Genomic DNA, 26,300 nt, shown 5'->3' on the forward strand with positions numbered 1-26,300 from the left:
TGCTCATAGTTGCCCAACTGGCCCTTAACCAGTCTGGTCTGCTCAGTATGAACATTTAAAGCAGTGATAGGACTCAAACCCGTGATACTGTGCACCATAGTGAAAGTACTGAACCACTACACCATGACAGTATTGCAGTGTTCAGCCAGTAAGAGAGAATGTTGCCAAGTCTTTGCAAACTATCACATGGAGACCCTGCAGGCACAGCATAATCCTTGTTGAGTTATGACACAAAGGTGTCTGGCAGTAAGAACACAACAATACTTTCAGCACACACAGTATAAATGTCAATATTGGTCATGTTCACACACAACCAGAAATGTAGTGGACTCCAGATCGCAACATATTCTACCTACATTCCAAAGTTCAGCTGTACACCACAAATCTATTACCTTTATTTTTAAAATTAATATCTTTTTTGATTGTTCTCTCCACTATAACTGTTTGTGCCGCATGCCACTGTAAAAACATGTCTCTTGTAATTTGTGTGTATACTGATTATGTCTAAATAACTAAATGTGTCTGTAATTTTTCTTTGTGGAGCTTTTCTCCCCGGGCCTCTGCTGAAAAAGGGCCTTTTTGGCTCAGTCAGACACCCCCGGTTAACAAATGTAAAATAAAATAAAATAAAAAATAAATAAATAAATAAATAAATATGGAAAGGTCACACTGGGCATGCTCAAACACTTGGATAAATGAGACATATGTCAGGCAACAAACCATGGAAAGCCTGAACTGGGCATGCTCACACACTTAGGCCATGTCTGAGTATAGCAGTCAGTCACACATATCTGGCAGTTGTATGTGTTAAGCCAGGAACCTCCCACGATCCAGCAATCAGCCCTGTGCACACAGTTAAATGACAACAGACACATATATTAATATACTGGGACCCTGCCATGATCAAACATGTTACGCAGATACACAAGTTGATCATAGAAACTGGGAAAGCTACGGCAATAAAGAACTGCAAACAGTAGCAGCAACAAATATTGTGCATCCCGAACATAAACATAGGTGCAGAGGTTGATACTATGCTGTCTGCCCTAGGGAATTCATAAGCCTAGGCAGAGTGTATTTGGTGTCCACCTCCCCAGTAGAGTAGCCTACTGTGCCTCTGTAAAGTAGATCACAGAAGGCACCCTTTAAGGCTAGTTTGCTGTGCCTCTGTCAAGCAGGGACACAGTGGAGATCCCAGGGGTGAAATTGCAATTTCCCATCCATGCAGCTGTATTTCGCTGGAAGAAGGTTGTTGAGGGGCTATGTCTAACTTTAATTGGGATTCAATTCCAGAGTGAGGGGATCCTCTGGGTAATGAATCTGTCCCTGCAGCATGTCCTATTTATTTTGGTGCTGAGGTTTAAGTCCCTGGAGTGTGTAGCTCTAAGGGTCTTGGATGTTATGAGGTGGAGCATGTCCATTACTTCTGGGTTTGAAATGGCTGCGTATGTTAGGCATAGATCACCTATGAGTAGGCGTTAAGCAACTGAGTAGAGCTGGAGATCCTTTAGTTGAGCTGCATAGGACATCTGTGTGTAGCCCATGATCCTCTTGGGGAGGTACTGTTGTGTTCACTGTAGTTGCCGCAGGTGTTGGGTAAGGTACACCTCAAAAGGGGCATTGTAGTCAAACATGGGCCTGATGAGTGACTAGTAGAGGGCCACAATGACCTCCCATGATCTACATGCAAACACCCATGTGATAAGGAGAGCTATATAAAGGTCTTTGCAATGACTCTGTCAGTGTGATTAGCAAAGGAGAGGTTATGATCTATGTGGGTCTGTGGGATATTGCTCTGTTATGTAGTAGCTTCCTCCTTCTGTTGTACAGCTTATATATGGCTGGGGTCAACCAGACAGGTCTCCTGTTTTGGAGGAGTCATGGTTTTATTTGGGATAGCATGATCAATGCATACCTGCAGGTGCTCATACAATGCGTTTGTAAAGGATTCTGCAGATTGGGCTGTATTATCCTCCAGCACGGGGCCTTTGAAGTATTTCACCCCAGTCTTCACAAGTGCAAAGTCTGCTTTTGAGAAATTATTTACAGTGATTTCCTTGGCTGGGGGTGGGGACGGGATATGGATGTCCAGGGAAAGTTGTTTATGGTCTGATCTTAACAATGACGGTTCTACCTCTGGTGTGGAACATAGAGTCCCCATGTTGGTGATGATCAGGTCCAAGATGTATTCCCCCTTGTGGGTGTGGTGACTGGTTGTGCCATAGCACATGGATTCACAAATTATAGTGGCTGTAGGGTGATGTTGTTGAGGGCCTGAGTAGTATCCCCAGTCAATATCTGTATACCTAAAGTCAACCACTATAATGGTGTGTGTGAAGACCTGCATATCCTACACTGCTCCCAGGAAAGCCAAGTGTGGTTACTGGGTATGGGGGGGGGTAGTCTGAACTACACACCAAATCAAAAGGCAGTTTTGCACAATGGTAGTTGTATATGTATGGCCTGTCATGCTTAGTGCAGTGGTACCAACCCAGAGGTGTGGGTATCTATGATGTATATGGATACACCCCCTACTTGTGTTGTGTGTTACAAGTCCTGTGGTCACAAAGCATGCTATAGAACATAACCTGGCAGTGCCAGTGTGCATATGTCACCCTGAACTAGGCATCTGTTAATTTACAGATATTGTTAACCCCCATACTGAGGGATAGTTAAAGATGTACATTCTTCTTTGGAAAGACTGATGATGTCAGCACCCTATAAATACAGCAGGAGAAGGGAAATCATCCAGTAATGCGAATAGCGTGCTGTGCTAATGCGTCTCTCTCAAGTATCATAACATAGTAAGGTAGGGGTTTGAATCCTGCAAATGCTGTGTGTGTGGTGGGGGTGTGTGTATGTATGCAATTCTCTGTGAAAGGAATGGCCTTTTTGAAGACTGGGATAACACACTAAAAGATGCACATTCCTCTTTGGAAAGACTGATGATGTCAGCACCCTATAAATACAACAGAGAAGGGAAATCATCCAGTAATGCAAATAGCACGCTGTGCTAATGCATCTCTCTCAAGTATCATAACATAGTTAGGTAGGGGTTTGAATCCTACAAATGCCATGTGTGAATTTGTCAGACAATGTGTTGTGTGTTTTGCTTTTATTATTGTATGACAAATATTATTATAACATTAATTTCAATGCACACATCAGGTATGTGTGTGCCACATACAGATATGTACCTGTCACCTTTAATAGTTCCTATGTGTGAAGCCTGCCCCATATGAATACAGTTGTTACCTTTGCCAGCATGTGCCACAGCTTACTAGACCTTAGGCCATACATGTATGTTGGTGACAATGCAGGCTACTGCAGTGATCTGTGTCCTTGGCCAACTATGTGACACACACCCATGAAAGCTTTGATAGATTAATGTGGGTGAGGGTTCATGTCTGGAGTATATGTCAGACATATTAAAACACAGCAAAGTCTGTGAGTTATGGTCACCCAGTGTAGGTGTATGGCAGCGGTTGCAGATATGCATACAGACACCTTCTTGCTTAGGTGATAGACCAAGGAACTGCAGAATACCTTTGGAAATGTGAAAATCACAGGAAAGACAAGATAACACTTGTCCACATGTACACACCATTACCCGTTCTACATGATGGGTGCTACCACCTACATGGTACTGTTGGAGTACTATGTTAACTACATGCCGATGCCAATGCTACAGTTGTGTTACAGTAATACAGCATGGCTTGGAAAGCAGGTATCTGTCCGTATGATACCCTTGTGGTGGTTAGGTGTGTCATGTGTAGAATGCATTGTAGGCCACTGTATGTTATTTGCAGTCGTGGATGGACATATCCATAGTGTGTTGGCATGTATGTGAGACTGCTATATGCCAAAGAGTATTGTTCCCAGGGATGTGTGTGGCTCAGTAAGAATATAGAGCAGTACTGCAGGGATATTACTGACACCAGGTTCCTACATCTGTGTATCAGTTGAGGAGACACCATGTCATGACCACTGAATGTCAGGCTATGTAAGCTGTGTATACTACCAGAATGCAGACCATTGACATTTGGAAACCGTATCACCCACAGCATACTGTCAAACCATGTTATGTACCATGCTAACCATGCTCACAAATGTACACTTGCAACTCAGTGCTGCAAACATCACACATGTACCGTCCACACCCCAACACATGCAGGCACAGGTACACACAACAGCCATGTGGCACGTGCAGACAGTACACTTTGGGAATTAACACTGGTGTATACAAAACTGCAATGACAAACATAGGTAATGCATCATGCATGCTCGAATATACCCACAACAATATCATTACACTGTACTGTTAACAACATGATAATATTACTACAGTGCTATGTTGTCACCCTGTGCATCAGCACCATGCTACCCTGTTCCTGCATCAATGTTACAGATGGCAGGAGGTGGCACAGTTTCATCATATGCACAGGGTGTGTACTTGGTTTGCCAGAGTCTGCCATTGACACATCCAGTTGACATGTATGTGTGTGTGTGTGTGTGTGTTAGTGAGGGACAACAGTACAAAATGGGGCAATGTTGCTGCAATGTGTGTGTGTATGTGTTAGCCCTAGGTGTTAGCATTATGTGTGTGTGTATGCATGCACACAGTTCCACCACGCGGCTGCCATATACGGGTGTTTGTGGGACAGCCACAGACTGTACCTGCCAGGTCATACAGATCACTGTCTCTGGCCACGGACATGGTACCTGTGCCTGGCAGAGGTGCTACGGACAGTATCAGGTACTAAGCCAGACTGGGTACTGTCATCAGAAGTAGTGGGTTGTTGACTGGACACATGTCCCTGCTGGGACTGTCCAGAGCCATGTGCACGTGGTCTTCTCGGACGGTCTAATGACAGCACAGACGCAGCATTGCTGGGGCTGGTACTGGCACTATGCGGATTTGTTGTCGTCCACGATGACTGCCAGCTGATAATGTTGCTGGCATATGCCCACGTCGACGCCTCAACCATCCTGCCTCCTGGACATGTAGTTGTGGAAGAGATCTAATGTGTCCCCCCAATGTCTATCAATGACCTTGCTGATGTTACGGATGGCAGACGCAACGTCACGCATAGTGTCATTCATAGCGGTGCAATGTGCTCTAAGCTCCCTCAGACCCTGTCTGGTGTACCATTCCATACGTGCCTGCATTACAGCCCGGAACATAGCTGAGGTTGAAAGACCTCTGTGGGCACATCTGACAGGGGCAGTACGACCACGGATGCTCCCACAAGAACCCCTGGACATCTGCCTGTGTGGTACCATGTCAGGAATCTGGCCATGACTGCTGTGAGGAGATGCATGTGCCAATGATACCACACTACCTTGGTCAATGCCCACTGTATGCTGTCCCTCAGCTAAGGACATTGGTGACAATGGATGTATAGGCAGGATGACTGTGTGCATTGATGAGGTTGACTGCTGTGTACTGTCAATTGGCTGACCAACGACAGACCCTGTCACACCTCCCTGTGCCATTACACATGTATCATTATAATTACTATCCCCAGCAGTGGCTTCAGGTTCCTGCTGCACTCCACCACAGCAACATCAGAACCTGTGAGAGGAAGATAGGAAACACAGTTTACAAATGTGTACACGGTATTACCAGACATGCGCACAGGCACACATGCACACAGGCACACATGCACACAGGCACACATGCACACAGGTGCACATGCACACATGCACACAAGCACACAGGCACACTCCTCAGTACAGCAGATACAAACACAGACACACCTGCAATCCAGCACATACACATACTGTTTTAAGGTGGGTGACAGTATCACAAGGAAAAACATCACTGCACACATGTCAGCATGCAGATTATGTGTTGCACAGGAACATGCAGTGCAAGTGTAGACAGCCCTTGTTAATAACAGTATACATGTACTTGATGCTTGTGTGTAGTTGTTCAGTGATTGTCTCCACCCTGGGACACAATGTGTACAAGGACATAATGTTGTGCAAGTGTTACAAGCTGTGGGTGCATATATTTGTGCACACACACACACACACACACACACACACACACACACACACACACAAAACACATGACGGTGCAACGCAATGACTGCTATGTGTACTTTTGTGGTCGGCGGAACTGGATGTGGTGTAGTAACGTGAGCCATGATCAACATGCTTCTTGTGGTCAGTCAACAATAATAATGTGTGCCAGACGGGCAGCTAGCATGCTGTACCTGACGTGCAGTAACATGACTACATCCACAATTACACAGCCACTTGTTACATGGGTTTGTATGGTGGCCAATAGTGAGCTTTGCCTAACATGAATGTATTATTTGTTCAAGACTGTTGCACAAAGACATGATAGGCCTCCACCCCTCAGGTCTATTATGTGTGCTGCGTAGATGATAAGTGGGATACTGAAGGGTGGCCATACAGCAGGTGTCATAATTGGACATGTGTAGCAGGCTAAGGTGTAGTGTGTATGCCAAACGTGTGTGTTGTGTACATGTGTATCAGGTATGCCTATACAATGTCCAGTACTGTGTTGCCAGACATGTGTGTCATGCTCTGTGTATTGCATGTGAGTGGGGCAGCTATTGAGAATAATGGGATATGCATAGTCTCACAGCAAACATGCACAGCATGCATTATGCGTAGGTGTGTTACATGTGCACAGACTACACCTCCATATGACATGCACATGTCATTAGCAATAGTATTGTTATTACACACTCACCAGCATGGACTGGCTGCCTTGCTGTCACTCCAGAGGGACCTGCAAAAATATGACAGTGATTGTCAGTGGCCACAACTGTGCCATTGATACTGTGAGTATGATAAAGTACAGTAGTACAACAGGTGGCTTTCACAGGTGTACAGATTATGCTCAGAATATCAATCTTGCAGAAGAATAGGCAGATTAACAGCTACACAAACAGTACACATCTCACACACGCATAAAATACCAGTACAGAGATCAGTCAACTACAGATATGGCATGTTACCTGCACGCTCCATTTCAACATGATGGGTGGCTCCGGCCTCCATGATGACACATGTTTGTGGATGTTGCTGTTGTTGGCCTGGAGCCACAACACTTAGGAGGTGCTCCTCCACACTAGTGGGGAGGGGGTGGATAGGTACCCCACCGCCTGTGGCAAACTGTTGTCTGTGGATATCAGATGCACACTGCCGGACATGTCTAATTAAATCATTGCAGTGATGGCGTACCTGCTCATATGTCTGGTTATGCATGCCTATGTCATTTACCCGACGGACAAGATCTTGCCACAGTGCAGCCCTCTCATGCTGGTTCTGGCTGGTCCTGGAAAACAGCACACAGTAATTCTGCACCAGGCTCTGGTGGATCTCCTCATCTTCTGCTGCTGTATAAGGTGGGTTTCGCTGATGCACCATCACCCTGGAAGGAAAAGAAAAATATGTGAGCAAGTCATGTGGCACACTTAATATTCTAATGTACTGATATCACTTAACTGTCATATATAGCATCTGTCTATCAGGGGATACACATGTTCAATACCACATATCAGTGCTCAGCCCACAACTGTCTGACAGTGCCTGCCACACTCCATACAACAAACTAGTATACACAAGCAACTCGGCACACTGTGTGGGATACAATGCACAACCTCACACTGGGGGTATGTATCAAGCTAATGGATGAAGAATATTGTCATCCCATGCAATGAATGCAATGCACATTTACAGTTTCAACGGTAATCTACCCTAGTTTTTGATGCCATACCCCTACCTGACATATGTGCACAGTTGTTACTATAGCCAGCATACTGTTGTCACAGAGTATACATGCTGCCAGGTACACACACATACCCTGTAACACACATGTGATTGCGGCCATGGTACAGGCATCATTGCACACACATTACACATACATACAACACACAAATGTATGACAACACAGATGAGCATTAACTGTGTACCTTATAGTACTGTGTGTCCCTACTTACAGATACCTATGCATGAGGTATGTAATCTGTGCAGACTACAGGAAACACACCAGTGTTACCAGGAAATGTGAACATACACCATACTGTAGTGTTTAGGCCTACAACATCAGGTAGTACAACAGTTCATATGTGAGCTGGATTCAACAGCAGTACCACTTACTGAGCATACATGCATTGCCTCTGCCTACGGTAGGACACTGCAGTCATACACAGGGAAGTACGGCACAACATATGCCAATCTACTATGTTTGCATCCCGATAACTGACACATCTTTCTCTGGCCTCACACGAAGGACACCAACTACCATGACAGACACAAACTCACACTAAGCTATCACACCTTTACAAACCTTGCACACAATCAGTGTCACACTTATTCAACATCACATAGCTGGTATTGCACTGAGTACATGTGTGTGTGCATTGTGTCATAGGTAGGTACTATGCTATTGGCCCTAGGGCAGCCTAGCCATATGCTAACATGCCTTTTGGGACACATGTAATGTGATTTTACTTGCTCCTGTGAAACGGTTACAGAGAGGTGACTCACAGGACATATTACCTATCTCCATAACATTCATCAGGGGTATGTATGACATCTACTAACCTCTGTGTAGGAAGTATGCAAGGCACTCTAGCTGTGGTTTTGAGAGTCAGTCTGCATAGGCAATGTGTTTCAGGGCATTATCAGTCTTTGTTAGGTATAGGTTCATAGGTTCATACTAGGCTATCTGCCCAAGGGCATTTATAAGCCTAGCCCATAGTAATGTGGCTTTCGCCACCCCTTTAGTTTGAGTAAAAACTATGAGTAATGTGGCTTTCGCCACCCCTTTAGTTTGAGTAAAAACTATGCCTATTATTTTGCTGTGCCTCTGTCAAGCAGTGACACTGAAGTAATCCCTGGGGTATATCTGTGATCTCCCATCCATTGGTCAAGATTTCTCTTGAACAAGGCCAGCGAGGTGCTCTGCCTCACATGTACCGGGATTTTGTTCCACAGCATAGGGAGTCTCTGGGTGATGAATCTGTCCCTCCAGCATGTTCTATTTATAACTGTGTCAAGGTTTAAGTCTCCCGCCCTTGTGGTTCTGAGGGATCTAGATTTTTTGAGGTGAAGCATATTCATCAAATCTGGGTTTGACATGGCCTTATATGTCAGGCACAGGTCACCTCTGAGCAAGCGGTATGAGACTGAATAGAGCTGGAGTTCTTTCAGTCGGGCAGCATAAGACATATTTTTGAGACCCTTTATCCTTTTGGTGAGGAACTTTTGGGGCCTTTCAAGCTGCAGCAGGTGTCGGGTCAGATAAATTCGAGCGGGCATTGTACTCAATCATAGGTCTAATGAGTGATGAGTACAGGGGGACGATGACCTCCCTTGATCTAGATGTGAATCCCTTCATGATCAGGTGGGCAATATAGAAGGTTTTCCTAACTACTTTAGCAACATGAGTGTCAAACGAAAGGCTACTGTCAACCTGGGTCCCCAGATCCCTGATGACTTCTTCTGTGCTCAGTGGATTGCCACCTATATGGTAGCTAGGGGTAACCCTGTTTTTCCCGAAGGGTATGACTATGCATTTCTTGGCATTTAACTTTAGGCCATGGCTCTGGCACCAGTTATCCGTTTCTGTGAGGCCCTTCTGAAGGATATCTGTGTCAGATGTGTTTTCGACTATGACTCCCAGTTTGCAGTCATCTGCAAACGTTGTCAGCCATAACCCTCCTGTGTTTGCTTGTACTTCAGAAAAGTAGATGCCGAACAAGAGTGGACCCAGGACTGAGCCCTGTGGGACACCACTTGTGACAGGCTTTGAGTCTGACATGGCTCCAGCAACTCTGACCCTGTGGGTTCTGTCACTTAGCCAGTTTGCAACCCCTCTTGTGATGTATGGGTTTACTTTCAAGCTGATGAGTTTTTTGATGATACCTGAGTAGGATATTGTGTCGAAGGCCTTTGCCAGGTCGAGGTAGGCTGTATGGACTGCCTTTCCCTCATCAATGGCCTTGGTGACTGTCTCGAAAAAGTCAACCAAGTTTAAGAGGCAGGATCTGCCTTTGACAAAGCCAAACTGGGTTGGATCCAAAGTCTGCAAGTTCCCTATGTCTTTATTTATGAGTTCCATTATGATCCTCTCCATGGCTTTGCAGATAAGGCTTGTCAAGCTAATGGGGCAGTAATTTCCAGGGTCTTTGGAGGCACCGCCCTTATGAAGTGGGACCACAGTTGCCGTGCACCACTCCTTGGGTACGTATCCTGAGGTGAGGCTAAGATTGAACAGCTGTCCTAACTGTGGGTTTAATTCCTCATTGAGTTCATGAAGCACACAGACGGGGACACCATCCGGTCCCATGGAAGCTGTGTTTTTTGCCTTAGTGAGAGCAGTTCTCACCTGGGCGTTGGAGATGTTTGGGGGGCTGCAATCCTCTGGTATAGATATCTCTCCTTTTGGGAGAAGTTTGCACTGAACCTGTCAGCCAGTATGTTGGCAATGTGTGTAGGTTCAGTAATTTTCACATCATTTTGAACTAATTCTGAGCATATCTGGGAGTTTCCTCCTAGGTTTCTAACATAGCTAAAGAAGGCCTTATGATTGTCTTTTGAGTCCTTGGCGATTTTTCTCTCAAAATTTGCCTTGGATGATTTTATGAGGGCTCTTAGTTTTTTACTTATGATGATCAAAGGTGTCTTACCCTTCGAGGATTTTGCTCTATCTTGTAGTAGCTTCCTCCTTTTGTTGTAGAGCTTGTTTATGGCTGGGGTCCACCAGACTGGACGCTTGCCTTTGGTACAGAGAGTCTTAGTTTTGTTTGGGATTGCCTGATCCATGCAGTCCTGTAGGTGCTGGTAGAAGGCATTTGTAAGTGATTCAGTGGTTTGAGTAATGTTTACCACTGGCTCAGGGGCTTTAAAGGAGACCACACTAGTTTTTAGAAGTGTGAAGTCGGCTTTTGAGAAGTTTTTCACTGTGGTCTTTTTTGTTTCAGGTGGGGGCGGGATGAGGACCTCCAGCGAGATTAGTTTATGATCTGATCTCACCAGTGATGGGTATACTTCCGGTGTTGAACATTTTGATCCCATGTTCGTGATGATGAGATCAAGTATGTTTTCTCCTCTTGTGGGAATGGTGACTAGTTGCTCCATGGCATTTGAGTTTATGAACTCCAGGAATCTTTGGGTTAGAGTATTTGGGCTTGAGTAGTGTTCCCAGTCTATATTAGGGTAGTTGAAGTCACCTAGTGTGATGGTGTTTGGAGATACAGTTATCCCCTCCAATGTTTTCAGGAAGGCCATATGAGGTTGCTGAGTTTGAGAGGGTGGCCTGTAACATGCTACAAATTGCAGAGCAGTCTTGCCTATGGTTAATTGCACCTGGATGGACTCCGATGCATCGTGCGTTGCCACCAACCTTGAGGTGTGGGTGTCCTTTATGAATATGGACACCCCCCCTCCTTTCTTGGTGTTGTCCGGATTTTGGGGCCGGAACGCATGATATGAGGTGAAACCTGTTAGTGCTGGGGTGCTCTCAGGAGCCTTAAACCAGGTTTCTGTCACAGCACAGACATCGATGTTCTCCATATTGAGAAGGGCCTCGAGTGCATGCATCTTGAGATTGAGACTTCTGGCATTGAGCAGCATTACCCTTAGTTTTTTCCTTTTTGGTGTTCTAGGGTGATAGGTTTAGAATTTGAGCCTTGCCTAAAAAAGGCACTATGGGGTGGCAAGAGCCTTTGCCAATATCCGGAAGCCCAGGGGTGACAGGTGCAAGCCGTCCCTTGCGAAGCAGCGTGGCTTGTCCAGCATGTCATCCCAGGCAGACAGACATTGGATCCCCTTTGAATGACACCAGAATTTAAGCCAATTATTAAAGATGATCATCTTATCACTGTATTGTGGCATCATTCTAGGTGAAGGTAGGATACTGCTCAAGGTCAGTGTCATACCTGCCTGGGCTACATAATCAGAGAGCTCCTCGATGTCCCTTTTCATGTAGTCCAAGGAGGTACGTCCCAGGTCGTTTACACCAGCGTGGACAATGACTGAGTCGTACTTGTACCTGCTGTTGAGAGACCTGAGTGCTTGCATTATGTGGCGGATTCTAGCGCCTGACAGGCAGCTTACTGTGACCTTCTCCTTACTCAGTCTGGTGAGCGGGACGTCAGTGTGTCTGACTATGGAGTCACCAATGACAAGTGTGTCTGGCATTGTGTTTGGCCTTAAGGGCTGTGACTGTTTGACACTCTGACTCTGTGGTCTATGTGTTGCATGTGTTGGGTCCTGAGGTGGTAGTTGTTTGGGTGTCTGCTTTGGTGGCCTCTGCTGTTTTGGTAGATTTTTGATCAGAGCCTCCGAGTATGTCTTTGTGTGATTATGTGTATGATTTGAAGTTGTGATGGTACTATGTGTGACTGGGTATGTATTGTGTGTGGTTACCTTCTCCTCCTGTCTGGTCTTGCCAGTCCTATGTTGAGAGAGCTCAGCCTCCAGTTTGGCCGTATAGTTGCATCTCTCGCATGTATTTGTGTTTTGCGGGAGAAGGAGAGGATTGTCTGTGTACATGAGGCAATTGTAACATTGCCTCAATATTCCCAGGTTCACTAGCTGAGCAGGAGAGGACACTAGCAACTGATCCCTCGACATACTAGAAGTAATAGATAAAGATACTTTCAAAGGACTCCGGGGGATGTGGGTTTTAGGCTGGTGGGGTATTATCTATAATAAGAGTGCTTTATCAAGGTGCAAGTACTGTAGGAGTAAGTGCTAGGCTTTACAGATAGAGAATAGTCTACTTGGGAATCAAGTAGAGATGAACTTTTCAGTTATAGGATACGCTGGTTAGATCAGCAGTACAGCTCACGGAAGGTAGTTTTAAGGGAAAATTTGAAGAGTGGAATTTAGATGGCCCGAATAGTTTAACCTTGTTTAACCACCGCTGCTCTTGTGTGCAACAGTGGCAACTCCGTGCAATTCCGCGCTAAATCGCGCTAACGCGCGTTTAGCGTGTTTTATATCAGGGGGCTGAAAAAAGCTAGGAACTGGCCCAAAACGACCAATAGACTACAAGTTACTGGCTGAAACCTCACAAAACTGGACCAACAGGCAGCTCAGTGCTTCCCACTCCCACTGGTAAGCAAGGGAACTTCCTCTCTTCCAAATTAGGCAAAGAATCAGTAACAGGAACTACAAACAAAGTCCAGGGATCAGCAACTCTGAAACTGGACTACTCTAGCTCAGTAAGGCGGGAAAAACAAGAGATATTTTTTTTTTTTTTTTTTTTTCAGAAACAAGGAGAAACAGATACAGTAGACACTTTTAAATCCTATAAATCGGCTATCACAGCCTACAGAAACAATTTGCAACAATTACAGATTTTAAAGGTAACAAACTGAGATTTCAAGTGCAATAACAGAATAAATGCAGAAAAACAAATACAATGTATCAGCAAGCAGGCGAAATACAGTCGCTAGGTAATTAGAAGTGGAAAGCCACAAAAAATATACTTAAATCATGTAAAGTCGCTTTTTTAGCTCTCTGAAGCCTGGATTACTCTGCTGGCCACCACGAGGATCTGTGCTGAGTAGGTACAAGCTGGAAAATGTGCGTTTAGCGTGTTTTATATCAGGGGCCTGAAAGAAGCTAGGAACTGGCCCAAAACGACCAATAGACTACAAGTTACTGGCTGAAACCTCACAAAACTGGACCAACAGGCAGCTCAGTGCTTCCCACTCCCACTGGTAAGCAAGGGAACTTCCTCTCTTCCAAATTAGGCAAAGAATCAGTAACAGGAACTACAAACAAAGTCCAGGGATCAGCAACTCTGAAACTGGACTACTCTAGCTCAGTAAGGCGGGAAAAACAAGAGATATTTTTTTTTTTTTTTTTTTTCAGAAACAAGGAGAAACAGATACAGTAGACACTTTTAAATCCTATAAATCGGCTATCACAGCCTACAGAAACAATTTGCAACAATTACAGATTTTAAAGGTAACAAACTGAGATTTCAAGTGCAATAACAGAATAAATGCAGAAAAACAAATACAATGTATCAGCAAGCAGGCGAAATACAGTCGCTAGGTAATTAGAAGTGGAAAGCCACAAAAAATATACTTAAATCATGTAAAGTCGCTTTTTTAGCTCTCTGAAGCCTGGATTACTCTGCTGGCCACCACGAGGATCTGTGCTGAGTAGGTACAAGCTGGAAAACGCGCGTTTAGCGTGTTTTATATCAGGGGGCTGAAAAAAGCTAGGAACTGGCCCAAAACGACCAATAGACTACAAGTTACTGGCTGAAACCTCACAAAACTGGACCAACAGGCAGCTCAATGCTTCCCACTCCCACTGGTAAGCAAGGGAACTTCCTCTCTTCCAAATTAGGCAAAGAATCAGTAACAGGAACTACAAACAAAGTCCAGGGATCAGCAACTCTGAAACTGGACTACTCTAGCTCAGTAAGGCGGGAAAAACAAGAGATATTTTTTTTTGTTTTTTTCAGAAACAAGGAGAAACAGATACAGTAGATACTTTTAAATGCTATAAATCGGCTATCACAGCCTACTTTCCACTTGCTGTAGTTCTCATGGGAGGTACATACTGCATAGGACATTGTGAGGTGTAGAGGGGTACACTGACTTACATTTCCCTAGCTGACGCGCCTTTTGTGATGACACATACCATGTACAGGGATTACAAGACTAGTGTGCCACTGTAGATATTAAAGGGGAGGCTATTGTACACCTGTGTCCCATGTTCCCTTCTGACACCTCCAGTGGTAGGCGGGCAACCACCTATGTGGTAGTTAGTGGGTAACATGTTTTGGAATGGGGTATGGTACTGCAGTATCAACACTGGTGTTCAGTCCATGCTTTGGTCACTAGGCACCTGTTGCAGTACATCTGCCCCTATGTCCCCCTCTCTCACTCTCTCTTTATATATATATATTTATATATATCTATATCTATCTATATATATATATATATATATATATATATATATATATATGGGTTCATATGAATCCGTCGACAGCCGAAACATCGACGCTTACCTCATCGACACCAAAGCATCGACCGTTCAGAACATCGACAATCCAGGTAAGCGATTTTCCCCCTTACAGGACCCATGGTAGCACTTGTTTCGCTAGTGCGACGCTATGGACAACGCAAATTCTCAACAGTTGCTACCATGGGTCCTAAGTGCTACCATGGGTCCTGTAAGGGGGAAAATCACTTACCTGGATTGTCGATGTTCTGAACGGTCGATGCTTTGGTGTCGTTGAGGTAAGCGTCGATGTTTCGGCTGTCGACGGATTCATATGAACCCATATATATATATACACATTTACATATAAATATATATATATATATATATATATATATATATCAATATATACATATCCAGATATATATATATATATGTAAATATATATACATATCTACATATCTGAATATATATATATATATATATATATATATGTAAATATATATACATATCTACGTATCTGAATATATATATATATATATATATATATATATATATATATACACCACTATATATATATATATATATATATATATATATACATACACCACTATATATAACCAATATATATATATATATATATATATATACATATATATATATATATACACACATATCTATAGACATTTCATATCTATCTGTATATATGTATGTATCTACATATATATCTATATGTATATACATATTATATCTATCTATATATCTCTATCTGTACATACCACTCTATGTGTGTATATATATATATATATATATATATGTATATATATATATGTATATATATATATATGTATATATATATATATATATATATATGTGTATATATATATATATATATATATATATATATATATATATATGTATATACACACACACTTCTAAACATCCATTGCTGTACATATACATGCACATGTAGGCACATAAACTGCCCACCTTTCATGGTGGGAATATCACTTCTGAAACAGTTGTGAGACATACCATTCTGTAATGATATTGCACAGTGTTGTGCATAATGCATTATGCTGTCCTCAGGCCGTATAGCTGTAGCAGGCCTCACTGGCTCAGTCCCACAGAGGTTCACCACCACATGACATATACCTGCACTGCATGCTGTTTTCAATGCCACACACTACAACCTACATTGATATGTGCACATAGCAACCTTCAACTACATATGTATGTATGTCCAGCCTTCACTAACAGTTGCAGTATGTCCCTTGCCCTATGCACATCTGCATATACATATAGATACAGACTGCTAACACATATGGAGGGTTCACAGTATGTAGATTATTAGATTATGTAGTTTACATTACCTTTGTCTCTGACAGCTTTTTTCTGCTCGCTTGCTGGCTTTTTATTTTTTTTTTTTTGGTCTCTGTCTCTCTATATATATATCTCTCTCTCTCTCTCTCCCTCCTATTATTGCATGTGTGGACTGGCAGTACAGGCTGCTTTTGTAGGTATCTGCACATGTGCATGTGATGGCCTCTGTACCAGTTGGTGGCCAGCATTTAGTAATTGCATGCAGCCTGCTGTGTGGTAATTGCAGTTCTCACTGTGATTTCAGGACACTGCTGTAAAATAATAGGTTAGGTAGGCGTAGGCCTTTCAGTTTTGCAAGGTGGGGACCATGCTGGTTTGCTGTGGACACTGTTGTGTGAGTCAGAAGGTTGGTATATCTCTCATATCTAACGCTGTGTTGTAGCCACTGAAATGCATGTTGTACTGAAACCTGACTGTTGCTTCTTCCAGTTCACTCTTCTCAGTGTGTATGTTAACTCACACCTGCTAATGGTAACACTGTTTACATGGGAGTATGTGCTTACCTGTGGGATTTGAGGATTAACTGGCATACAACAGTAGTTCTTGCAATGTGTTGCTATGGCTTTTGTGTTTTCCCTTTACATTCACTCCTTGAATGCCTGATATTTGTCTTTACTGGAATGTGTTGCTATGGCTTTCCTATTTTCCATTTACATTCACTCCTTGTAATGCATGATATATTTCTTTCAGCACTAAGTTCTTATATGTTTGCTGTGGCTTGGTGGCACTTCATGCAGTCTGGTGAGCCCAAGGTCTGGGGTTTGACTCTTACAGGGGTATTTTATTTTGCTGCTGAGCAGTACTAGGGCCTTGTCATACAGAGTGAATAAGGCACTTTTAAACAATTGTAAGCAGGAAGTCAGTGGGGACACCAGCTAGGAATGTGCAGGCTGGGTGAAGGGAAGGTCCATAGCTGCACATTTCTTTAACTGCAATAGCTGTACATATGTTTGACATTTGCTGTGACATTTGAAACCTTCCACCCCTGAGAGAGGGGTGAGGACAACTAAGTATATTGTACTAACAATTATGAATATCAGGCACATGCAGTGCTTGTGAACTGCTATAATGTCATTAGTATGTTAGATGGCTACATCCTTTGATATTTCTGTGTTGTACTCCTACATAAGGGCATGCTTGTGGAAGTAATTCTGCAGCTATTCGCAGCATATGCCTGTGTGTTTCTGACACTTGCAGGCCTCAGATACTTTCAGATATATATTTGACCAGCCTCAGGGAAAGGTATATATCAGTGGGATACACCTGTGATATATTTCAGATATTCCACAGTTGTGACTGTGGGGTATTTTGAGCATATGTATTACTACACCATTTTTGACATGCAAGTAGTGTCTACTTTAACTTATTGACAGTTACCATTATGTGGGATTCCCCACCTTTCTGCCTACTGTTAGTACATTTCACAGGGAGTCAGTGGGGCACAGGTAACAGTTGTTTGCAAATCAGGGACATCCCTGTAAATCAGTCACAGTTGGGAGGTCTGGCCTCTTACCTATTCAAATATGGCAGTGTTTATCCTGCTCTGATACTGTGTGGGGTTTGTAAGGTGCTACTGTAACATTATTACCTACTAGTATGGCTGTTTCTCTTCTCACACTAATGTAATGCAATTCCACAAGAATTGCCAGTAAAGATACACAGAACAAGCTTTGTGTAATGGCCTCCCTATTTTCCCGTTACATTCACTCCTTGTATTTCATGATATATTACTTTCAGCACCAAGTTCTTGTATATCTGCTGTGGCTCAGTGGTAATTCATGCAGACTAGTGTTTCCAAGGTCCGGGGTTCGAGACTGACAGGGGTATTTTATTTTGCTGATGAGCAGACTGCAGACCTTGTCATACAGAGTGACTAAGCCACTTTTAAGCAGTTGTAAGCGGGTTTGCACTGGTGAGATCATGTGCCATCCAGTTCCATGCCTCTGCCTTATACGCACCCCATTGAACCTGGCCCTGCATGAGTTGTGCTTCATGATCATGGACTAGGAGCCAAACCATATATTTTGACTCAACACCCAACCTTTGGGCTCAGAAATTTCCCTCTCCTGCACCTGCCATCCTGACTGCAAATGGGTACCACAATCAGTTATGGTGTGTATTCCCGCCTATGGGGCTTATATATGCCGGTTTTCCCGCACTTATCTCTGATTGGCCATTTTGGATATTTATTAGCTTAAAGCAAACCTGCTTTGTCATGGTTCTATTTTCTTTAATTCCTATATATATGCTCATACTGCATTTCTCAGTACAACTGTCATGGCTTAGTGGTTCAGTACATTGACTATGGTGCACAGTATCCTGGGTTCGACCCTTGGTATCGCTTTTTTTTACTACTGTCTAGACAGGCTAGGAGGTGTGTCAGTGTAAAGGCGGCTTTGATACAGCTTGCCCAATGTTGCCCGCCGGTTAGCTGGTTGGCGCGCTGCGCAGCTCCACACAAATGGCTAACGCTGGGTAACGTGTTATTTAACTATGAGCACTCGTATTACACTGGGTGAAGTGCAGCTGACCTATGGGCACTCATATGCAGCTTATTAAAGCGCTGCTCACCTACAGGCACTCATATGCAGCTTGCTAAAGCGTTGCTCAGCTATGGGCAATTATAATCCTTTTTTATAAATTATTCTGTCGGATTTCTTCACAAATACATGGCCCATTTCATTACATTGTACTTAAATTATAGTTTTATATATATATATATATATATATATATATATATATATATATGTGTCAGGGGATTGTTTCACACTTATTTAAATAAAAATGGTGAATGATGTTGTGGGGGCTCGATCCGTGACTACCTCCTCTTTGGTCAACGTCTCTACTGCTACGCTATTGCTACTTGGCTTAATTTGCATATGTAGATCTTATATGCTTTTCAATGTCTGCTAACTGTGGCTGAGCGAAGGGCATACCCGCGCAGACGAGTTCAAATGTGGGCAAACATTTTTGAAATTATAAAAAAAAAAAAAATGAAACTGCTATTTTTACGTTTTACACATTTTTCAGTGGGGTTTTGTCTCTGGAGATGTGTGGTGTTGTGTTCCTTGACATTTCTAAGGACTCGCTCGTGGATGTTTACTTTCAGGCCTCTGACTCTTCTGGGGGCGTGTCCCTTTGCAGTACTCAGTATTCGGACATGCCCCCTACTTTCCTACATGGACCGTGTTAGCCTAGGGTATGATTTAGTATGCCCTCATGAATATGCATGGCATGCTGACGTCATACCATTCCACTGCAGCCTCCGAGTAAGACATATTAAGTCTTACACAGAGGTTTCGTGAATCAGGCCCATGGTGTATGCCTCCCAGTTAATGGGGGGGAATTGAAATCACCCACGAGTATGGTATTAAGCTGGATGGTGAGTGATTCTAGTAACTTTAGGTATGTCAGCAACTATCAGGAAACTACATTACTTAGGCATAGGTATGCTCCAGTTCCAGGCAAATAAATGTTGCAGGTCTGGCAAGTGTTCCATTATTCCCTGAGCACCAGAGTTAACAGGGAGAGTGTGCCAACATGACACAGCCTGTTTGCTTGATCATGTGTTGCAAATAATTCCATACCAGTGCTGCCCCTTCTTTTCTACTTGCTGGTTCCAAACTGTTCCAGCTAATGATGTCAGGGACCTGTCACCACAGAGAACTAGTTATCCTGCGTGATCCTTACCACCTCTTACTCTTAGCCATTGACTCTAAATCATTGCCAAAACTGGTCCACACCTTGGGCACAGCTTCTGGTGCATGGTTAGCATACTTAAAGGGAGGTCAGTCATCACATTAATGCAGATCAGTCTGGTGTGTGTGTACACAGTAGTGGAACTCTAGGCAGATTTCTGACATGTCCCAATATGTCAACTCTGCAGTCTTGCCCACTGTCTGTCCTTCCTGCCTCATGTTGTTAATGTCATGTCACATGGGCTACCCTCATGCTTTATTGAGTCATCAACTTTCTGCTAGCCTGCACTCAGCACATTGTACTACAGCCCTTCTGATGAGGATGCAGTACCTCCTCCCTTTGTTCTGCAACAAAAATCATAATCAAAACATGTACACTGTAATTAAGTAAAGAGACTTCTGGTATGGCTCCTGTTCACCAGCACTCTCCTCACTGTCAGCTTTATAAGGAATTAATGTAAGAAGTAGTAGCCCTCAGAATAACTTTCTAAACTCCAGTGGATGAAGAAATGATCATTTAAATCATTAGGCACTTGCTTCCTGCTAATGAAAATAAAGAAGACTTGTAAGCCTGGAAAAAAAAATATGTTTAAATGTTCTTGGCTGAGACATTCATCAGATATAAAGAAAGGGAAGCCATTATTAGCAGCCATGTCAATGCAAGCTAGGACAACATCCAGGAAATGGAGCAAATATGGCTTAGGGCTGGGGTAGCTGAAGCTAGGTTGGATATTGTAGAAGAGCTACTCATTGATCAACAGGACAGGTCTCAGAGAAAGAATTTAAGGTTCAGTTGCTTTCCCAATGGATTGGAAGAATTGTGAACAATTCATTGTCCAGCAACTATCTAAGAGGACACAAAAGCATTTGATTGACTGGGCACACAGAACTGTCTGGTGCCCAGTAAATGATAGTTCCACAAGGTAGATAATAGTACATTTTGAGATGTTCAAGACAAGGGATGTCATCTTCTCCACTCTTTGGAAGCCTGGGTCAAAATGGATGCATAGTACTTCCTAGGTTTCTGTGGATGATATCATTGCCCCTACAACCAGAAAGAAGACAGCAGCCTTTCTTCTTGTAATTAGACTGACTAAACATGAAGTCATCAGACCAGGCTTCTGTATCCAACTATTTTAAAGTTATTTTTCCCAAGAGATACAAAAGTCTTTGAGGACCCAAGAGAAGCTTTGACCTGGTTGGAAGCCAGAGAAATACATACTATAGCTGCAGGGGACCCACTACAACCCCCAAACCAAGGACTGTAGGAGAGTGCTTAAGGAATAGATGAGGCAGACAAGAAGTTCCAGGAAATACTCTTCCCCCTTTTTAAGCACTACCAGGTGCTTAAGGGAAGGGTGGAGATCACTCAAAGATGAAGGAAATGGTCTTTGTCCATCTAAAGACTTAGTGGTATGTGGAAATCCAACTTTCCACATTCTTATGATCTCTTGGCCATTGGAGGTTATTGTTAGTCTGAGACAAAATGAGCCACTTCTAATATCTTGGGTAAATACGGTTGGTATTTGTGCAGACTAGGTAAACAGAGATAGTCAATGTTTTTATGCAAAATGAAATACTGTTTCATACTGTGGTAATATTTTATTGCCCCAAAGCCACCTAAATTATGGTAATCAATTAATGCTACTGACAACAGTTTTATTAAAGCCATTTGTTGATTTTATCTTATTTGATTTCTCTGTTAACTACAATACTTTTATTGAATAATTCCCATTGGAAGATATCAAGTTGGCTGCCTGTTGAGGAGGGATGCTTAAATAGTGAGTTGCCAACTATGGCAATGTATAACCATGACTGTTCTAGGTTGGACCTGGGGGTATAACATGGGCTAATTACGCTCATGCTTTGGAAGTATATTCATACTTCAGTGACTTGTTCAGTGTTGGAGATTATGTAAATAATTTTGTTGTCTTTCACTGTTGCTCTTATTTTGAATTATGCATCTTCATGCAGCCTGTGAAAAACTGAGGGGCTGCCAGCCCAGCCAGATAGAATTTTGTAAATAATTCTATCATCATCATCTTCTTTCATCTGTTCCCGTTAGGGGGTCACCACAGCAGATCACCTGTTTCCATTTCTTCCTGTCCTCTGCATCTTGCTCTGTCACACCAACCACCTGCATGGCCTCTCTCACCACATCCATAAACCTTATCTTAGGCCTTCCTCTTTTCCTGTTACCTGGTAGCTTCATCCTTAGCATCTTTTTCCCAATATACTCAGCATCCCTCCTCAGCACATGTCCAAACCAACGTAATCGTGCCTCTCTGGCTTTGTCTCCAAACCTTCCAACCTAAGCTGACCCTCTAATATACTTATTCCTAATCCTGTCCACCCTTGTCACACCCATTGCAAATCTTAACATCTTTAATTCTGCCACATCCAGCTCAAACTCCTGCCTTTTTGTCCATGCCACTGTCTCCAACCCATATAACATAGCTGGTCTCAATACCCTCTTGTAGACCTTCCCTTTCACTCTTACAGGTACTCATCTGTCACAAATCACTCCTGACACTCTTCTGCACCCACTCCATCCTGCCTGTACTCTCTTCTTCACCTCTCTTCCACACTCACCGTTACTCTGAACTATTGATCCCAAATATTTAAACTCATCCACCTTCGCCACCTCTACTCCTTGCATCCTCACCATTCTTCTATCCTCCCTCTCATTCACACACATATATTCTGTCTTATTCCTGCTGACCTTCATTCCTCTTCCCTCTAGAGCATATCTCCATCTCTCCAGGGTCTCCTCCACCTGTTCCCTACTCTCACTACAGATCACAATGTCATCTGCAAACATCATAGTCCACGGGGACTCCTGTCTGATCTCGTCTGTCAACCTGTCCATCACCATTGCAAATAAGAAAGGGCTCAGAGCTGATCCTTGATGTAACCCCACCTCCATGTTAAATGCATCCGTCACTCCCACTGCAGACCTCACCACTGTCACACTACCCTCGTACATATCCTGTACCACTCTTACATACTTCTCTGACACTCCTGACTTCCTCATACAATACCACAACTCCTCTCTAGGCACCCTATCATATGCTTTCTCTAAGTCTACAAAACACAATGCAACTCCTTCTGACATTCTCTGTACTTTTTCATCAACACTCTCAGAGCAAACATCGCATCTGTAGTGCTCTTTCCAGGCATGAAACCATTATGCTGATCACTAATCATCACGTCCCTTCTTAACCTTCCTTCCACTACTCTTTCCCACAACTTCATGCTGTGACTGATCAATTTAATCCCTCTGTAGTTACTACAGCTCTGCACATCACCCTTATTCTAAAAAATCGGTACCAAAAAACTTTTTCTCCATTCCTCAGGCATCCTCTCACTTTCCAAGATTTCATTAAACAATCTGGTTAAAAACTCCACTGCCATTTCACCTAAACACCTCCAAGCTTCCACAGGTATGTCATCTGGGCCAACAGCCTTTCCATTCTTCATTCTCTTCATAGCTATCCTTACTTCCTCCTTGCTAATCCATTGTAATTCATGATTCACTATCCCTACATCATCCAACCTTCTCTCCCTCTCATTCTCTTCATTCATCAACCCCTCAAAGTACTCTTTCCATCTCCTCAACACACTCTCCTCGCTTGTGAGTATGTTTCCCTCATTATCCTTTATCACCTTTACCTGCTACACATCTTTCCTAGCTCAGTCCCTCTGTCTAGCCAATTGGTACAGGTCCTTTTCACCCTCCTTAGTGTCCAACCTTTCACACAAGTCTTCATATGCCTTATCCTTTGCCTTCGACAACTCTCTCTTTGCCATGCACCTCATCTCCTTATACTCCTGTCTACTTTCTTCATCTCTCTAAGAATCCCACTTCTTCTTTGCCAACCTCTTTCTCTGTATACTCTCCTATACTTCCTCATTCCACCACCATGTCTCCTTGTCATCCTTCCTCTGTCCAGATGTGATACCAAGCACCTTTCTAGCCGTCTTCCTTAATAGCTCTGCTGTAGTTACCCAGCTATTTGGTAACTCTTCACTGCCACCCAGTGCCTGTCTTAACCCATCTCTGAATTCCACCTCACAATTACCCTTTTTTAATTTCCACCATTTAATCCTTGGTGCTGCCCTCACACTCCTCCTCTTAATCACCAACGTCATCCTACAAACCACCATCCTATGCTGCCTAAATACACTTTCTCTGGTCACCACTTTACAGTCTCCAATTTCCTTCAAACTGGCCCTCCTACATAAGATATGATCCACCTGTGTGCATCTTCCTCCACTCTTGTATGTCACTTTATGCTCCTCCCTCTTGTTAAAATACGTATTCACCACAACCATGTCCATCCTTTTCGCAAAATCCACTACCATCTGACCTTCTACATTCCTTTGTTTAACACCATACCTACCCATCACTTCCTCATACCCTCTGTTCCCTTCACCAACATGCCCATTGAAATCTGCTCCAATCACCACTCTCTCACCCTTGGGTACAGACATCACCACTTCATCCAATTCACTCCAAAATTTTTCTTTCTCATCCATTGCACACCCAACTTGTGGAGCATATGCACTAACAACATTCATCATTACACCATCAGTTTCCAACTTCATAAACATTACTCTATCCGACACTCTTTTCACCTCCAAAACGCTATTAGCATACTGTTCCTTCAGAATAACTCCTATGCCATTTCTCCTTCCATCCACACCATGATAAAACAATTTGAACCCACCTCCGATACACCTTACTCCCCTTCCATCTGGTCTCTTGCACACACAATATACCAACCTTCCTTCTGTCCATCATATCAGCTAGCTCTCTCCCTATACCAGTCATACTGCCAACATTCAAAGTTCCAACCCTCACTACCACAGTCCAAGCCTTTCTCCTCTCTTCCTGTCTTTGGCCATGTCTTCCACCTCTTCTCCTCCTTTGGCCAACAGTAGCCCAATTTCCGCCAGCACCCTGTTGGCTAACAGTACTGGTGGCGGTCATTGTTAACCCAGGCCTCAACCTATCCGGTATTAAATTATTTATTGGTGTCTGCATGAAATGATTGGCAAAATTTTACGCCGGATGCCCTTCCTGACACAATCCTCCCCATTTATCCGGGCTTGGGACCGGCACAAAGAAATGCACTGTCTTGTGCATCCCCAGTGGCTGTAAATAATTCTATGCCATTGTAAATATTAATATGATCTACAGGCTGGTTTCACAAATATAAGAAAACTGTGTTATTTGCTAAGCTTCAAAAATGTAACCACAGTGCACCCTGCTGGAAGAAAGCTGATAAGTAAAGAATTTACGATTGTGTATGATCTCAAGCTCAGAGACAGGATGTCTGCAGCTAGAAATTCTTTCTATTGTCTTAAGACATGTAAAGTATCTTTTATTGCTGTGGCTTCCTGGCAGGTGCAGATCAAAAATAAATGTTAACATTTTGAGTCCTTTGAACCTAGGAAATTTAAGCAGAAGTGTCAAGAATGATGTAATATGAAATGACTCAGCAGTAATGTGTATTATCAATTTAAGGGCTATCTCAGAAAGTAAGACTAGCATTTTATATTTGTCTTCAGATCTGACAACATCTTACCAGCACTTTGCTTTGCTCTGTAAGTAGTTTATTTAGGACAGTGATTTCTCTTAGAGATAGATAGGAATATAGCCAGATTAGTCTAGCTGTTTTCTATATTTATGTGAAACTATCCTACAATGTTGTTTTAAAGTATTTTCTGTGATTTCTGTACTTTCTATTGTCATTGTGTTGAGTTAATAAGTGTTGTCTTATGTTTTTATTATTTATTATTAAATATATTTAAACCTTCTAACTGTGGCTGTTTTGTGTAGAGATAAGTGAAGCTCTTAGAGTGCTTACATGTATTTGGTGATACTGTATAGGCCACTCCAATAGCCTTGCTGTTCGTCACACTTACTATTTGGATAACAGTAACATTACACAGTAGAATTGGTCATCCTTTAAGAAGGGCCTTATTAGTACCCGATAAGAGTAGATGGTGGCAGTGATTACTACCTTAAAGCCTGGGCAGAAGGGGGCATAGCTAGTGAACCTGTGCCAGCCTTTCCTAGGAGTGTCGGTGTGTTTGTATATAAATCAAATCTCAAAGTGTGTGTGTGTGTGTGTCAGCGTCAGCTACTTGGGCAGAGACACGAAGCACTGGTTGGACAGAGAAGGCATTGGAGGTTTTGGCTTGACTACTTGGCTGAGATCTGAACCATATAGCTGTGCCAGTGGGGAGTCTAATTGG

The sequence above is a fragment of the Protopterus annectens genome, chromosome 6.part1 (genome assembly GCF_019279795.1).
Source record: "Protopterus annectens isolate FY-2018-M chromosome 6.part1, PAN1.0, whole genome shotgun sequence".
Lineage (NCBI taxonomy): Eukaryota > Metazoa > Chordata > Ceratodontiformes > Protopteridae > Protopterus > Protopterus annectens.